General features: G+C 44.9%; 1 long non-coding RNA gene across 1 annotated transcript in view; it reads left to right on the top strand.

The window, feature by feature from the left end:
* The first annotated feature begins 2955 nt into the window (after positions 1-2955).
* Positions 2956-6000, top strand: part of LOC135933767 (uncharacterized) — a 98110-nt gene continuing 95065 nt past the window's right edge. Inside the window, exon 1 of the long non-coding RNA XR_010573932.1 lies at positions 2956-3412. This is a non-coding gene — a long non-coding RNA (uncharacterized LOC135933767). The remainder of the gene's footprint in view (positions 3413-6000) is intronic.

The raw sequence follows: 6000 nt of genomic DNA, 5'->3' as shown, positions 1-6000 counted from the left end.
GACATGCTTTTAGTTCAGCTCGTTTAGAAATAAATGTCAAAACCTCAATCCGACAAAGTCCCAAGCTCATTGATTTAATTAAAGGCACCGTCCACTAAGTCCATAGATTGTACCGAGTGTCTGATAATAGGATGCTTTTCTTACCCAAAACTGATTCCTGAGGTCTGAAGATCCACCGTGTTCATGATCTTCAATAATTTTGAAAAAAAAATCCCTGAAACCTTTTCACCATTGCTGTGGTAGGCTATGGTATGGTGTATAAAAATGCAGTGTTTGAGAATTTAACAGTAAACTCATTGATTGTACTTGCTTTTTCACATCTGTTAGAAAAGTGATCATAGTGAGCCAATTTTCAGCACAGGATACTGAATGAATTTCCTGTTTCGCGCCAGTAAAATATGATCAATAAAAAGCGGTAGCAGCATACTCCATGCAGGCGCCACACTGCTTAGCAAGTTCAACATGTCTGTGTGTTCTTTAGCTACTTGTTATTGGTTTATTGACTGGAGGAACGAGAAAACAAACAACTGACTCGCCACCATTATTGCTTTTAACCCCCCCGCCCCCGCACTTAGTGTTCACTTGCCGCACTTTAACGAGACATGTGACACGTCTGTTTGCACAGGAGCAGGTGGATGGTCACTGTTCATCTATTGTAAGCAGCTTGTCATTCTTGGCCTCTTCTGATGGAGGGAGCAGCGGGCGGGTGGTCGTCAGAGGGGTTAAAGTTTGTCTGACCCGCTTTATTTCATTTTCCCGGCTGGGCTGTGGGGGCTGCAGGTCAAAGTCTGAGAGGGCAGCCAAGCCGGAGTTAATGTCAGGGCTTTGTTTGCTGCTAGGTCCCTCATCGGGATAGACCCGAGCCAGACAATAGCTGGGATCACAGGTCACCAGAGAGCCAGTGTGAGAGAGGGCCGGTGTATGTATGCTGTGTGCTTCAGTCCGGGCAGGATGCTGCAGAACCACAGCTCTGGCACATAGCACTTGTTCTCACAGAGGTTGATTATTTGAGCTTTAGATTACTTAAGATGGGATGAATTACAAAGATGGTGATGTTTATTGGGAGTTATTATTTAGTATGGTCAGAGATTATATAGAATCAATGTGAGTATTAGGGCAGACGCTGATATGTGCAAAGAAACCCAACCCTACTGGAACAGACTGAATAGAGTTTAGACAAAGACCCGACTGGGGTTCAGGATTAAGTCTTGAATGTCATTCAGAGACTCTGTTCTTCCTGGATCTGTTTTAACTCTAAGTAGCATGAGCAGGTTGAATAACTCTGCCTGACTGAAGTATACACTCGAGCGGACTTCAAACAAGCAGCTGAGATGCCTTTTCTATTTTCCGTTGGGTATCCTGAATATCCGCGGGGAAAATGAAGGCTTCACTTGTTCTAAAACAAAGTTCTGGCTTGATTGCCTAACGCTGATGCAGTAATCTGTCCTACGTTTACTTTTTACATGCTTCACACTTCAGTCGCTGTGATGTGCTTGGCCGAGTGTGACGAATGCCTCCCAGGAGGGACTGTTTGAAAGTTAATGTCCATATCTCCAGACAACCAAGACAGCAAGTTCTGGAGAAAGATCATGTCGCCTGCAGAAAGTTGTGAATGTGGTTTCAGAAGACACTTTGCCCAAACTGTGTAGTAATGGTGGTTTCGTCAAGCTCGTCTATCGTCCTCTGCAGCTTTTAATTTGGATCTTGTTCCGCTCCCACCCCCACGCTCTATCCTTCCATCAGTCGACCCCGGCACATGTGGCTCTGACTTATCCAGCCATGGCATTGACCCCTCTATTCATATTGACTGGCTGTTTCTCATGACCTCTTGACCTCTCGGGGTCAACCCTGCAGCCGTCTGGACCTCCTCCTCCTCCTCCACCTGGCTCCTATCTCCACCCCTCAGATGCTCCAGATGGATTACTTTCTGCTCAAACCGTCCACAGGATTACACTGTTGTCTCAACACAGCACGGGTCCCTGGCTACGGTTAAAAATGTTCCCTGAACCGGCCGCTCATTTCAAAGTATTTTCTCTGAATTTGTCCGCAGATGCCGGGGGAACTTTCTCTGCCCGTCTCTCTTTCATTGCCCGTCTGCCGCTCTCTGAACTCGCTGTCCTCATTCCACAGCCTGGTTTTGATACATGGTGTCCTGATGGTTTGCTAGGGAGAATCTGGGTCAGTGTGGGGAGCCTGAGATAGAGATAGCACAGGCACGAGGCTGGCTTGCTGAAGAAATGCGTCACACATTGCCGTTCAGAGTCTAGAGAAAACAATAGCGCTTTAGAGATTTCAAGCGGCAGAGTCCACATACCTCACATAGCTGTCAGAATGCTCTGCTTGAGGTCTGCAAATATCACCATCAGCGATAAGGCGTAAGAGAGCCGGGCCCAAGCAGTCCTTGAATAGGATGTCACACGGGTCCAGATAATATTTGATCTGTTTGGAGCAGAAGCGACGCAGGAAACTGTTTATATGAAAACATTTCATTAGCAAAAGTGAGTGTGGCTGATTTGTGTGTGATCCTGAGTGACACGTCCATTAGTTTTGGATTAAATATGACATAACTGAAGTCCAGACAGGATTCTAATATGCACATGATTGAATTACATAGATTGGAAATGTTCAGCAAGCCTACGATATTTTTGGCAGCAAAATCATCGAAGAGAGTGTCATCTTTCTGTCGCAGCAGCCATCCCAGTACTTTGAGTTGTGCTGAAGTTGTGATATTTTTCATGCAAAGTGGGGCTTGTCCCGTGGAGCTGAGTGGACTTTGGACTAGCACCAGCAATCCCTGATCCCTGCTAAACCGAGCTATAGGGAGAGGGGAGGGAGGCAGAGAAAGGGCTGTGAGAGAGGTGGGGGAAGGCAAGAACGAGAGAGGAAGTGAGTGTTCATTACAAAGTGTGCCACGGTTGTGGGCATGCCCAGTAGAGTTCGACTCACAGCCTGAAATCCAGCCTCTAAATTTGAACAGGAGGGAGACGAGGTGACTGAGCAGACTTTTGTTGCTGCTTTCTCTCCCCGACTCTCTCCTTCCCGCTCGCCCTCGCTCTCTCTCACAACATATTATTTTTCCCCTCCTCCCTCCATTAGTGAGTGTGTGTGGAGAGATTTGCGTTTTGCTATGGAAGAGCAAGAGGAGGTGCAGAATTTCAGCTAGAGAAAGACACAACAAGGGAGAAGAGAAGTAAAGAAAATAGGAGGAAGAGGACAAGAAGTGGGACAAAAAGGCAAGAGAGAGCCCACGTTTCTCCTGCTCTCCCCCGCTCCCTCCTCCGCCAACGAGTTTTACCTCAAAAAGAGCAGAGGGACCAACTTCAAAAGGCAGTCAGGAGGGAGCTGGAGTGTGAAACGTGAGGAGAGAAGAAGATGAGAGGCTGACCGGAGCTGTGCTTGCTGTGCTGTCCAGGTCAGTGCCCAGAAAAGACCGAACAAGTGCTCGCTCTTTCGCTTTGCTTGGTTTTTATGCTTGCAAACTCCAGCAGTGTACATCCAGTGTTTTTCTTGTTTACCCGTGTTGTGTGCGTGCGTGTTTGTGGGGAATTGAGCGACTGATTGACAGCCTCTGCACCGTCTCCTCTCAGCACCGTCCGACCGGTGTTGCCCGCAGCCGAGCCAAAGTACAGAAACTCCAGCTGCTCCCTTTAGCGCTGCACATGGGAACTGTTATAGCTCAGATGTTCACATGCATACACGTGTTGAGGGAGGACAGACTCTGTGAACGTAGCCACGTGGTTACAATAAGGGAGAAATCACAGAGCCGTGCTGCTGGCCGGGCGCTCGCACTCACTCACACGCTGAGCTGGAGCGCAAAGATGTGATGAATTTTCTCTTTTAGTGAAGAGATTTTCGACAGAAGCCCGTCCTGTGATGCTTGGATGTGTTTGTTAGATCAGCCGTGGTGGTTCAGACGCTCGTCTTTGTAACGCACTGTAATTACATATATACCTTTTATCAATGATGGCATCTCTGGCGTCATCTCCCACCAAGTGGAGCTACAGTTATGTAAGACGGAAAATAGAGCTGAAAAAAAAAAACAGTTATTTTATTTACTAATCAATGGATCCTTTTGTCAAACAGCTGAAAAATATTTATTAAATTATTATTATCACATAAAATATACTTTAGCATGTTTACCAATCAATGAAATATCTTTAAATATGTGTTTCCTGACTAATAATGTCTAACTTCTCCTTTGTGGAAATTCCATTGTTTTCCAGCATGAAGCAATCCTCGTTAGTCATAAGCTGCACTTGTGTTTAGAGGAGTAGTGGCTGTTGTTGCCGTCTCTGACATACCAGGCATGCTGTAGCTAACTCTGTGACTTGAAGTCCATTATTAGATTCATTACCCATTTAGATATTTAGGGGTTTACAGGAAGTGCTGCAGCAAAATGTTCCTCTGCTGGCCTGTGCTTGTAGATTTAGTGCCTTTTTTTCTGGTCACAATTAACATGTTAATAAAACACAACTGATATTTATCTGTGTACTTGGCTCAGCAATGAGAGCAGAGCTACTATTAAATATAGAAGCTAGAGATCAGAGAGAGGTCAGATCAGATGTGCACGTTCTTCTTCTGCTTGATTTATCGACAATGTTTAGATGTTGATGCTTTAATGTAACAAAACTAAATTCATGTCACATCCAAAAAAAGCATAAAAACAAACAAAAACAGCAATTTTATGTTGTAACTATTTTCTTTGTAATGCACTACATGCACCAATCACACGACTCCACCAAACAAAGCAAACAGATGGAGACATCTCTACAGCCAGCATCTCACTCAGAAACATCAGAAAGGAGAAAAAGCCCTGCTGAAAAACAGGCACACGTGATATTTGGGTGAACTGTCCCTTTAAATGCAGACGTCAGATTAATTTGGTTGCTTCTTTGTCCTGCAGTTGATTTTATTCACGTGGAAACCAGCTGTCCGCACAGTTTCTAACTTTTTACACGCTCTGCAGTCACAAAGCAACACAGGTGCAGGTAACATCATGTTGTTGTTACCTGAAGCAGCCAGTGGAGTTTTATCCAGTGTTGCGTCTATTTTGGTTCTGGTTTTGGGCTCCCCAATGTCCAACTGTGGACAAGACATAGATGATAGATGACCAGGACACCAAACAAAACAGTATACGCCCCGTGCCAAAATGAAAAATAATAATTAAATCACTAAAAATCACAATTGATCTGTTTTTTAAGTTTAATGAGTGATTAAAAAGTGAGCTCTTGAATAGGAGGCTGCATGACAAAAAAGAGAACCTTTTGTCCATATTGAAATTATTATTATTATTATTGTAATGATTATTATTAGTTACAATTGTATTTTTTTAGTACCTAAATTCTTCTGTTGCACACCAGCTGGTGTTTAGACCAGAGAGAGTGAGAGGAGCTCTGAATGATGAGCTGGGACTTATCTTTTCTTTTCATTCTAAAGAATTGTTTTTGGACTCATCATCTAACAGGACCTTCCATAGACACAGTGCTCACTTTCCTCCCCATGGCCTGTGTGACTCTTACTCTGAAGGTTTGTGTGGCTGAGAAGTTTGGAGTATGTGGTTTAATTAACGATCCTACTGAGGAGCACTATGGGAAATGTAGTTTTGTTACAGTTTCTATTTTTTCTTCTTTTATTCTAGAACAAATTGCACTAAATGCTCTGAGTGGATTGTTGAGGCCTTAAAAGCATTGGTCCTGTCATTTCTGAGCAGCAGCAGCGTTGTGGCTCCACATGGAGCAGCTCAGGAAGCAGTTGAGGCAGCTTCCATCTTTTCATTTATTTAACCAGCACCATGACTCCCTTATTCCTCGGAGACTGGGTTCCCATGCGTAACTGCCCGGGTCTCGCCCCCGATGGCCCGTCAGAGGCTCCGTGATCCATCACACACCAGGCGGCCGTGTTTTCTGAAAGGGCCGTGAACTTGTTACCTCCCTCAGCCAGCTCGCCTGAATGTCAAACTCATTTTTCTTTTCGTGCGTCCCCTTTCTCTGCTCCTTCCCA

The sequence above is a fragment of the Pelmatolapia mariae genome, linkage group LG14, assembly GCF_036321145.2.
Source record: "Pelmatolapia mariae isolate MD_Pm_ZW linkage group LG14, Pm_UMD_F_2, whole genome shotgun sequence".
NCBI lineage: Eukaryota > Metazoa > Chordata > Actinopteri > Cichliformes > Cichlidae > Pelmatolapia > Pelmatolapia mariae.
The sequence above is the reverse complement of the archived record's forward strand: the minus strand, read 5'-3'. Positions and strand labels throughout refer to the sequence as shown.